Genomic DNA, 12,828 nt, shown 5'->3' on the forward strand with positions numbered 1-12,828 from the left:
TAATACTGTTTATAGAAGAATTATAATTACTTTATACTTAATTATAATCTAATATTATATTCTTAAATAAAAAAATAATCCTCTAAGCTAATCAAAAAAGGTCTGAGGGACCAGACCTTAAAGAAGGGGATAAAGTTTATCTTTAGTGACGAAATATTCGCACCAAGCGCTAAAGTAGTAAACTTAATTTTCTTAAAATTAGACTATTTAAAATTAAAAGGATTATAGGACTAGTAAATTATAAACTGTAACTACCTAAAAGTATAAGAATATACCCTATTTTTTATATATTATTACTAGAGAAAGCAGATCCAAAAACTCCTCTTAATAAAGAAACTGAATTAAAAGACCTTATAGAGTAGGAATATAAGGTTAAGAAGATCTTAGACTACTAAGTTAAATAATATTAATACTTTTACCTTATAAAATAGAAGAATTACCTACCAGAAGAAAATACTTAGGAACTATATAAAAACCTTAACTGTTTACTTAAACTATTACAATTCTATTATAAGAATCTAATATATCTAAAACCCCTTAGGTTTTAATAGTCTAGTTAAAGATAGTAAGATTATCTATAAGCTTATAAAGCTTACTATTAGAGTAACTACTATTTCTTACTTATTTAGCTTCTTCTTCCTCTTCCAGCTTATTTATTAAATAAATTACTTTTACTTTTATATAACTTTTAGCTATCTTCAGAATTTTCCAATTTTGGGAGAGTTAGGCTAGAAGCTTTTATTATTTGGTGTTTAGTTATTATTACTTTATATAAACTTCTGATAATTCCTTAAAACTCTCTTCTATAGCAGATTTGGCTTCTTCCCTAGTTTTATCCAGAATTTCCTAGGATATATTAACGCATTTTATTCCTTTATAGGTATAGTTTATATATTTAATACTCTTTAAAGAAGATATAGTAATATAAATCAGTCTATAGATCAAATAATATTTATAACTGAGAATTATAATGCTTCCTGACTCCTTAATTTCAGAAGCAAGATATTTACAGTAAAGGGAAGAGACTAAAGATATTTTTATCTCTTAATCAGTAACCACTAAACTCCTTAAGTATTAGAAACTTAGGATAAGCTTACTAAGGAGGGGAATGGTGTTATAAAGTAATATATAATCGGTTATATAAGTGATTATTTTAATTATTTTTAGGAAAATAATTAAAATAAGCACACTAACCAATGATTAAGGGTTAGGATATTTCTGATTGGTTAGAGTAATTATTCTGATCATTTTACCAAGAATAATCAGAATAAATAAGGTAATAAGGATATCAGGAAAACAGTCTATATAAATATCCTGTCTCTACAGGTATTATATCTCTTCATAATTCAACTATCTAGTATAGCTAGTAGTTAGTTTAAATATATTCTTATACTTTAGAAGCTTATATCACTCTAAGTTATAAATATAACTATCTTATTATATTCCTTCCTTAATAAGCTCTGGTTATACATTGTTCCCTTACTCTAGGAAGCTAACCCCTTCCGAAGTGGCTTATATTGGTGAAGCCAGTCGGTATTGGGAAGGTATTCCTAACATTCTATTATTATAGCTAGTAAGGATAGTTAATATAATATAGTATTACAGAATCACTAAAAATAATCTACTTAAGTTATTATATAAGGTAAACTAATAAGGCTATTAATTATCTATTTAGTTATATTATACTAAAGTATTATATAATAATTAAGATATTATATAAAGAAGGGAAGGCCTAAAAGTAATTCTTATTAAGAATATAAAGGGGGCCTTATTATATCTTTCCTAATTAGGATTTGGGTGCGCGTATGGTAAAATCAAATTAGGAAGTCAGTTTAATTTAGGAGTCCAGTTAGCTAATATTAGGTAATATTAGATTATATTAGGTTATATTAGCTAATATCAGTACTGCTTTAATCAGACAGATAACAGGATAGTGCCAATCACGTGTCATAGGGGTGACCCCATGACAGTTAGTACTATATTCCTCCTTTTTTAGTATATCATATATTTCCATATACAGACATAAATTAATGAAGATAAGGAATCTGTTTAGCTACTAAAAATATTAAAAGCTTAAATGAATATATATATTTTTTGAATAAAGGACGGACCAATCAAATGGCTTGGTGGTGTAGTTGGTAGGTTATCTAATTCTGCTTTAAAGAAGCTAATTTAGGCTAATTAATTCAGGTTATCACGTCAGTCTAACACACTGAAGGTCCCGAGTTCAAACCTCGGCCGAGTCAGAAATCTTTTAATAATACCACAAATTTTTTTATTATATGGAGTTTTATCCCCAAATTTATAGCTGAAAAATATATATATTTAATATATATATTTTTAAATATAGCTATTAAATTATTAAAAAATATTTAAATACTAAAATTTAATTTTAAAAGTCTTTAATTATTTAGAGACATAAAATAAATTTTAATTATTAAAACTACTATAATTTATTTTTAAATTTTATATTTATAGTTATTTTAACTTTCTTTTTTTAGTAAATTAGATTATCATTAACTACTACTATTTCTAAAAGAAATAGTAGATATAAGATATCATTTCTTTACCCTATTTAATAACTAGTAATTTAATTTATATTAAGAATATCTTTCTAATGCTAATTAACCTTATTAATATAAGCTACTTTAGAATGGATTAGCTTTCTAAAATAAAGGGATAATATATAACTAGGGCTTATTATTAAAGGACTAATAATAAGATAATTATACTTATAATTTAAAATAGTATAAACTTTAAGAGTATAAGAATATATTTAAACTAACTATTAGATAAACTAGATAGTTAAATTACAGAGAGCTATAATAGAGATAGGGATAGGGTATTTTTATAGATTAAAGATTATAGCTCCTTATTACCTTATTTATTACTAGAATATAGATAGAATAAGCCTTTCCTCTAATTAAGAATATATAAGATTTATATGATTGAATAATAAGCTTATTCAGCTTATTCTTACAGAATGATCCTAATAAGCTCCTTATATGTTCCCTCACGTGTTACTTCATAACACCAATATATTACTTAACTAAATTGGCCTACCTTAGATATTACTAGAGTATTAGTTACCAGATGGCTAGCTGTTATAGAGTAACATGGGAATCACGTGAAAAAGCGATCATATTTGTAAGGGGTGGATGTAAGCGTGATATCAGGATAGGGAGCAATAAGTATGGATTGGTATTAAAACTGATGATTAAGGAGTTAAACTAAGGTGGATATTATATATAGCTTAAATACTGCTTTCTCCTGGAGTATATAACCTGCGGCCTAAGCGCAGCTATACTGTGAGGAACGGAGTAGGAACATACGCACGGTACGGCTGCGCTCAGGCCGCGGGTCACGTGCTCCAGGGGGAAGCAGTATTTAAGCTACACATAATATCCATCTTAATTTAACTCCTTAATCATCAATTTTAATACTAATCTATACTTATTACTCCTTATCCTGATATCACGCTTATATTCACCCCTTATAATTCTAATAACTCTTTACTAAAATAAAGGCGTAGGCCTGATATTAGGATATTAGAATAACTATATAATAATAATATCTCTATACCTACTATTAAACCAGAACCCTTATTATTAATACCATTAATTAATAAATAAATCAGAGAACTAAAGAAAAGAGAAGTAGACCTTTAAAGAAAGATCTAATTTAAAGAACTAAAAGAGAGAGTAGTATAAATAGAGGCTATAATTAAAGAGTAGTTAACTTATAATATCCCCACTATAATTAAAGATAGTCAACTAGAGAACACTAATATTAAAACCCCTAAACCAACACTACTAAGCACTCTACCTTAAGGGAAGAATATCTACCTAAAGGACCTTCCAGAATATAAGGGAAAAATACTATAGGAATATACTAACTAGATTAACTACGCTACAAACGCGTTTCAACTAGTACCTAGGAGATTTATATAAGAAAGTATTTAGGTTATATAGGCCTAATAATTTCTTATAAGCTCCTTAAGGATAACTTGGTCTAACCATACTAGAAATAAAAGAGATAAGCTAAATATATAGGAGGAACTTATAATATTCCTACTTGACAAACTTGAAGATCCAGGAAACTATAAGCTAAGTATCTATATAGTATATACTTAAATAATCTAAAGAAAGGGCTAAACTATAGTTAACTTTAAAGTATACCTTACCTCTTTAGAAACCTAGATAACTACTATATAGATAGAGAAGGAGAAATACAATAACCTTATTACAAAACTTAGATTAGACTTACAGTATTATCTAGTAAGCCTACTAATAATACTAGAGATATATAGTAGTATTATAATACTACTTATAAGGTGGGAGAAAACCAAGAAGAAAATAGAGATAGAGATGGTGAACATGGGCTCAAAATAAAAGTTCAGTGACAGTAATATATTCCTTAAGTATAATTAAAGTAGGGAATTAGTAAATCTAAAACACAAGTTAGAAGACCCTGAACTATCCACTAATAAAAAGAAAGAGTTAAAAATAAGATATTATAAGTATAATAAGTTTGGATATATAGCATAAGACTATCATAAGCTAAAGGGAGAAACAACTGACAAGGGAAAAGCATTAGGGTCACATTAATCTCTATATATATAACCTATATGGAGCTTAAAGCTATAGGGAAAGTAATTAATATAAGTAGGATAATTAAGGGCCCCACTAGTAGTAAGAATATTAAAATTATATTAGACTCAGGAGCTGATGTTAGCCTAATAACACTAAGACTTATAGAGGAACTTAACCTCCCAGAAGCAGATATACACATGCCTCACCTACATTAAGGGGGTATTACAGATATTGACTGCTTTAGGATACATAAAATTAAACTATATTTAGAAGATTTAAATAAAGTTAAGAAGACTATACCAGTAATTATATTTATAGTAGACCAAGAGCAATTATATATTATCCTAGGTATACCCATTATAAAGTAATAAGATATTCTCCTTAATATAGGATAGGAGAAGTAGTACTTTAAAGATACAGTACCAATAATATACATAATAAGTGCAGAGAAAGAGATTAATAAAGATAAGTACTATAGTATACTCCTCCTAAGTATAGAGCTAAAGAAGGCGTAAGTGGAATATATACTACCTAATAAATTATAAGATTTTATAAATATCTTTAAAAAAGAAGCTACAATAATATTACTAAGTTATAAAAGTATAGACTATATAATTAAGATAATGGCAGAACCACTATACTATCTAATCTACTATATATTAGCAAAGGAGCTTAAGGCTCTTAGAGAATATCTCAGTAAGGCACTATAGAATAGGTGGATAAAGCCCTCCATGAGCCCTGTAGGCGCACCCATTCTGTTCATACTAAAGAAGAATAGTAAGCTATACCTATATATAGACTATAAAGGCCTTAATAAGGTTACTATCAAGAACAGAACCCCCTACTACTTATTTTAGAGATCCTAGACTAACTAAGTGGCGTAAAGATTTTCATAAAGTTAGATCTTAAGAATATATACTATAGAATATATATTAAGGAAGGCTATAAGTGGAAGATAGTGTTTTATATACGCTATAGCCACTACAAATACCTAATAATACTATTTAGCTTAGCTAACACACCTATAATATTCTAGGTATATATTAATAAGGCATTAGGGAACTATATTAATACTATATATATCATATACCTTAATGATATCCTCATCTACTTAAAGGATTAGGAGTCCTATATATGGGACGTGCGCGCAATACTTGCGCAGCTATAAACACATAACCTATACTATAACCTTAAAAAGTATAAGTTCTTTACTAATAAGGTTAAGTTTCTCAGCTTTGTGGTTAGAATAAATGGTATATATATAGATAGAGTAAGAGTAGTAATTATTAAGGAATGGCCTACACTAATAACCCTAAAGGAAGCATAAATATTCCTCAGGTTTTGTAACTTCTATAGATAATTTATTAAAGATTATATAAAGATTGCAAGAGGCTTAACTAACCTTATAAAGGGAATAAAAAATAGTAAGCTGATAAAACTATTTAAGTAGATTAAAAGTATAAAGTAGTTATTTTAGATACTATAAGATATATTTATAATAGCACCAGTTATCAGATATTTTAATCCAGAACTACTAATTAGGGTAGAGACAGATATATCGCAATTTGCGATAGTAGGGATATTATCCCAGTATAATAGAGAGGGCTAATAGCGCCTAGTGGTATTCTATTTATATAAAATAAAAGATACTAAAATAAGGTATAAGATATATAATTAAGAGTTGCTTATAATTATAGAGTGTTTCAAGCAGTGGAGGCACTATCTGAAGGGAAGTGCTACTCTAATTAAAGTCTATATAGACTATAGAAATCTAACTGGACTTATAAGGGTTGCGCAGCTTAATAGTAGGTAAGCCAGATAAGCTATACTATTAGTAGGGTATAACTTTATCCTTTACTACTGCGCAGGTCTGTCTAATCCCGCAGATACGCCCTTAAGACGCCTAGACTATATAATAGAAGAAAGATTATTAGATAACCTGCTTCTAACACTGCGCTAAAAGTTAATGGTATTACTAGAAAGTACTATATATATAACCCTAGTACTTAAAAATAAATTAAAAGTAATTAGGTATATAGGGTAATAGCCAGGGACTAGTCCAGAGTATAGGGAGGCGAGCCCCTATAGCGATGCTATAACTGCGGCCTTACACAGTCTTCGCATATCCTAGATATAGGAAAAGTGCGGGTATCATGGGTAGTAAACAGTGGGGTAAGTAGGGAAAAGCACCTATCTATATTATGTTATTATGAGAGCCATGGAAGGTAAAGCAGCCTATATGGAAAAGGAGATCCCTAATATTCTATAAGAATTATAAGCTTAATATGAAATTACTAAAAGCAAATATAACATATTAGAAGAGTGAGTTAGGAAGAGGGTAGGTGATTAATTAGTAAACTATTAGGATGTCCTACTATTCTGGGGTTAAGTCTATATACTAGATAACCCAGTAGTAAAGTTTAAGCTTATAAGAAGATACCATAATAACCCTTATGCAGGACACTTTAGAGCAACCAAAATAGTTGAACTCTTAAGTAGAAAATATTACTGGCCATTAATGCGCCAGGATATGTAAGAATATATATAGATATGTAATATATGCCAGCAGGTAAAGGTAAAGAGACACCACCTATATAGTGAATTATAGGCACTACCTATACCAGAATATCTATGGATAGAGATTACCATGGATTTCATAAGTGGTATCCCGCCGTCCAAGCATGACAGTAGTATATATAATACTATCTTAGTAATTATTAATAGATATATAAAAATAGCACTCTATACCCTAACTATAAAAGATTATATAGCTGCAAATATTACTAATATACTACTTAATAGGGTTATAAGAAGCTTTAGCTTACCTAAGGGTATTATCTTAGACTAAGACCTGAAATTTATAAGTGAATTCTGGTTAGAACTATGCTATATATTACATATATATAGATATATAGGAACCGTATTCTATCCGCAAACTAACGGATAGATAGAATATCAAAATCAAATGATTTAGGAATACCTGCGCGTATACTGCGGAGAGCACCTGAAAATATAGGCGAAACTACTACTAATTACTAAATTTATATATAATAATAGTATTAATATATTAATAGGTATAATCCTATTTTTTATATTATATAGATTCTATTTAAAGGTCCATTATAATATCGAGAATTAAAAATAAGTACCAGATATACAAGAGTGAGTAAAGTAACTCTATAATATCTATAAGAAGTTAGAAAAATATCTTACTAATATAAGCTAAGAGTAAGTAAAATATTATAACTATAGGCATGAACTAATAATATTTAAAATAAATAACCTTATCCTACTATTAATAAAATATCTATATCTAAGGTATCAGAGTAGGAAACTTATACTATATTTTATTAGATTATTCTAAGTCCTTAAACCAGTCAGTATATAAGTATATTAACTATAACTACTAGTATTATAGAAAGTCTGGAATATATTCTATATCTTTTTACTAGAAAAGTACTATTAGTATATAGGTAGTAATAATATAGTAGATTACCTATTACTCCCAGAAATTATTAATAATAAGGAAGAATGGGAGATAGAAGAAATCCTTAATAAAAAGAAGTGTAAGGATAGTATATAGTACCTGGTTAAGTGGAAGGATTACCTTATAGAATATAACTAGTAGTTATTAAGAGAAAACTTAAATAATATATAGGAGAAGCGCGACGAATTCAACAACCAGTTAAAAAGAAGATATATATAGAATATAAAAGATAAATAATATATATTATATATTAAAAGAAACTATACTAAATATATTATATAAATTAAAGATATAAGGATCATATCTTTAATCAGAAAAATCAGAGGAAAGCTCCATAATAGAACTTTTATAGTAATAGGGGGTAGAGCCACTTAGGTTTAATAAGTTCACTATGGATAAGGAAGAAGTAGTAGTGTAATACCACTAGTAAGAAAAAGAGGCATAATTAAGAGAAGAATTAGGCCAGAAGACCCAGCAACTATAATAATAAGATAAGAAGATAAGCTTAGGGGGAATTTAGGGGATACCCCTTAAACGACCTAGTAATATAGCAGCCTATACAGAATTAGCAGAGCTAATATATTAGTAGTAAGTTACACTAACAGGTAAGGATAGAATACTAGCTAGGGTATTTATACCCTAAACTAGCTACTATATTTAATCTAGTAGGTTATAAAATATTACCTCTAATATTAGGTAGTGGTAACCACCTAGATAGTTATTATATATAATAAATGCTTTGACCGCTATTTTATAGCGCATAAATATATATATATATTTAACTTAGTTAACCCTGATAGTTGACGTAATACCCTCTTTAAAATCTCTTAAAACTCTAGTAAGCTTAATAAGTTAGGTTAAGTAGTAGTTAAATTATAGAGGAACCTATAAATTATAAGATGAAGTAATAGAAATATAATAATAATAGTAGAACTTAAACCTCTTTATACTTATAATACTAGTATAAGTACCCAGTATACTTCTGAAATATAGATATATTATATATAAAGATGAGGTTAATGTCCTTACTGCATTAGAGGCAGATAAAAATATCTACCTCTGCCTTATCCCCCTCCCTGGGCTGAGGTAGGGTTTTACCCCTATCTTGAGGAGATGATATTTCTGTTACCTTAAAAACAACCCAGTAATGGTAACTAGGGGGCTCTAGTACCTTAATACTACTACTATAATATTAGTACCTTAAATTTACTATACTATACTAGGATACTAATAATAGTAGTATAGGAGTTAGAGAATAAGGAGATAGGGAGCGAGGGCGGGGAGCATACTTATATCTAGAACTTGCCTTACTATACTAAGAACTTAATAATAGTAGTATAGGTATTAGTAAAGGAGGAGTTAGGGAATAAGATAAAGAATGTTTATAACCTGTACCTAAAGAGCGAGGCGTTGATGGACCCTGTCTCGCCCCCAATAAACAAACGGCTGACCGCCGTGAAGATGCCATTTTATTATATATATATATATATATGTGTATGTGTGTATGTATGTATATATATATATATATATATTTATATATATATATGTGTATATGTATATATGAATAGTAAAAGAACAAATTTTAGAATATAGAAGAATTTATATCTTTATTAAGTATTAAAACCATAACATTATTGCTATATAATAGAGATAAATATAATAATATATACAGCATAATATTAAGATATAATAATAATAATAAATAGTGGAAGTGATAGATAGAATGCACCTAATATAATACTATACTAGTAGAGGAATATAATCTTAGCAAGTCTGGGGACCAGACTATGGAAGGGGGGGAAGAGTTGTGAGGAATAGAGTAGAAATATATATATAGTATAGCTATACTTAGGCCACAGGTCATATACTCTAGGGGGAAGCAGTATTTAAGCTACGCATAGTATCCACCTTAGTTTGACTCCTTAGTTATCAGTTTTAATACTAATCCATACTTATTGCTCCCCATCCTGATATCATGCTTATATTCACCCCTTACATATACTATATGTATATTCCTACTCCGTTCCTCATAACTCTTCCCCCCCTTCCATAGTCTGGTCCCCAGACTTTGCTAAGATTGTGTTCCTCTACTGGTATGGTGTCATATTGGGTGCGTTCCGTCTGTTGCTTCCGCCGTTTGTTGTTGTTATTATGTCTCGGCGTCACGCCACCGCTTCTTCCTCGTCCGCGGTGAACTCGTCAAGCCTGGGTGGCTCCGCCCCCCGTCGCCGCAAGGGCTCCGTTATAGAGCTTTCCTCCAATTTTTCCAATTAAGGATATAATCCTTATATCTTTAATTTATATAATATATTTAGCATAGTTTCTTTTTTTAATATATGATATATATTATTTATCTCTTATATTTTATATATATCTTCTCTTTAACCAGTTGTTGAATTCATTATGCTTCTCCCATATATTATCTAAGTTTTCTCTTAGTAACTACTAGTTATATTTTATAGGGTAACCCTTCCACTTAACTAGGTACTATATATTATCCTTACACTTCTTCTTATCAAGGATTTCTTTTATCTCCCATTCTTCCTCATCATTAATGATTTCTGGGAGTAGTAGGTGATCTACTATATTATTACCGCCTATATACTAATAATACTTTTCCAGTAAAGAGATATAGAATATATTCCAGACTTTCCATAATACTGGTAGCTATAGTTAATATATTTATATACTAATTAATTTAAGGACTTAGAATAGCCTAATAAAATATAGTATAAGTTTCTTACTTAGGTACCTCAGATATAAATATTTTGTTAATAGTAGGACTAAATTATTTATTTTAAATATTATTAATTTATACCTATAGTTATAATATTTTACTTACTCTTAACTTATATTAGCCAGGTATTCTTCTAGCTTCCTATAGATATCATGGAGTTGCTTCACTTATTCTTGCATATCTGATACTATATTTTGATTCTCAATATCATAATAGACCTCTAAATAAAACCTATATAGTATAAAGAATAGGGTTATACTTATTAATATATTAATACTATTATTATATATAAATTTAGTAATTAATAGTAGTTTTACCTATATTTTCAGGTACTCTCTGCAGTATGCGCGCAGGTATTCCTGAATTATTTAATTTTAATATTTTATCTGTCTGTTAATTTACAGATGGAATACGGTTCCCATATATCTATATATATATAATATATAGCACAGTTCTGACCAGAATTCACTTATAAATTTCAGATCTTAATCTAAAATAATACCTTTAGGTAAGCTGAAACTTTTTATAATCCTATTAAGCAGCATATTAGTAATATTTACAGCTATATAATCTTTTATAGTTAGGGTATAGAGTACTATTTTTATATATCTATTAATAATTACTAGGATAATATTATATATACTACTATCACGCTTAGACAGCAGGATGCCACTTATAAAATCCATGGTGATCTCTATCTATAGATATTCCAGTACAGGTAGTACCTGTAATTCGCTATATAGGTAGTATCTCTTCACCTTTACCTGCTAATATATGTCATATATCCATATATATTCTTGTATATCCTAGCATATTAATAACCAGTAATACTTTCTACTTAAAAGTTCAACTATTTTGGTTACTCTAAAGTATCCTGTATAAAGGTCATTATAGTACCTTCTTATAAGCTTAAACTTTACTGCCAGGTTGTCCAGTATGTAGGCTTAACCCTAGAATAATAGGATATCCTGATGGTTTACTAACTAATCACCTACCCTCTTCCTAACTTACTCTTCTAATATATTATACTTACTTTTAGTAATTTTATATTAAGTTTATAGTTTTTATAGAATATCAGGGATTTCCTTTTCTATATAGGCTGCTTTACCTTCTATAGCTCTTACAACGATATAATATAGGTAGATACTTTTCCCTACTTGCCCTACTGTTCGCTGCCTATAATACCTATACTCTTCCTATATCTAGGATATTGTTACGGCGTACTTGTCAGTACGATTGGAGTAACATGGGTCATGACCAGGCGATGCCAAGCGGCAGTCTCAGTCTTGGCATATGAGACTTTCTGCATCAGTCTCAGTCTTAGCAGATAAGACTGTATATATAAGTCTCATCAGGAGCGATTAAGACTTGGTCATAAGGTATAGATAATAGGTCTATATAAGGAGGGTCGAACTCAGGTCTACGCTCACTATAATTCAACTGTCTAGTTTATCTAATAGTTAGTTTAAATATATTCTTATACTCTTAAAGCTCAGACTACTCTAAGTTATAAATATACCTATCTTATTATATTCCTTCCTCAATAAGCTCTAGTTATATATTATTCCTCTACTCTAGGAAGCTAAACCCTTCTAAAGTAGCTTATATTAGTAAAGCTAGTCAGTATTAGGAAAGTATTTTTAATAAAAGTTAAATTATTAAACTATTAGATAGAGCAAGAAATAATACTTTATATCTACTATCTTTAAGAGAAGTAGTGGAAGTTAATAATAGTCTAGTCTACTAAAGAAGAAGGTTAAGGTTACTTTAACTACCAGTATTACTGGCCTATTAATATATAAAATAGTAATACCTCTACCACCTCTATCACTACTAAGAGATCCGGAGGTCCTACTAGACGCTCAATTATTTAACAACTCAGATCTATCTAATTCAAATTCTGATTCTAGAAGCAAGAATCTCTTTAATAATGATATAGCTTAACTAAAAGTTAACCTACCTAAACCTTTTAAAGGTGAGTAATCTAAGTATAAAGCCTTTAGGTCTCAGCT

The 12,828-nt window shown here is 29.1% G+C and overlaps 1 pseudogene across 1 annotated transcript; it reads left to right on the forward strand.

The window, feature by feature from the left end:
- The first annotated feature begins 2,120 nt into the window (after positions 1 to 2,120).
- On the forward strand, positions 2,121 to 2,246 carry PV09_09598 (annotated as a pseudogene). The gene has a single exon. The product of its transcript is annotated as a tRNA-OTHER (tRNA).
- The last annotated feature ends 10,582 nt before the right edge of the window (positions 2,247 to 12,828 follow it).

The sequence above is a fragment of the Verruconis gallopava genome (genome assembly GCF_000836295.1).
Source record: "Verruconis gallopava strain CBS 43764 unplaced genomic scaffold supercont1.89, whole genome shotgun sequence".
Classification (NCBI taxonomy): domain Eukaryota; kingdom Fungi; phylum Ascomycota; class Dothideomycetes; order Venturiales; family Sympoventuriaceae; genus Verruconis; species Verruconis gallopava.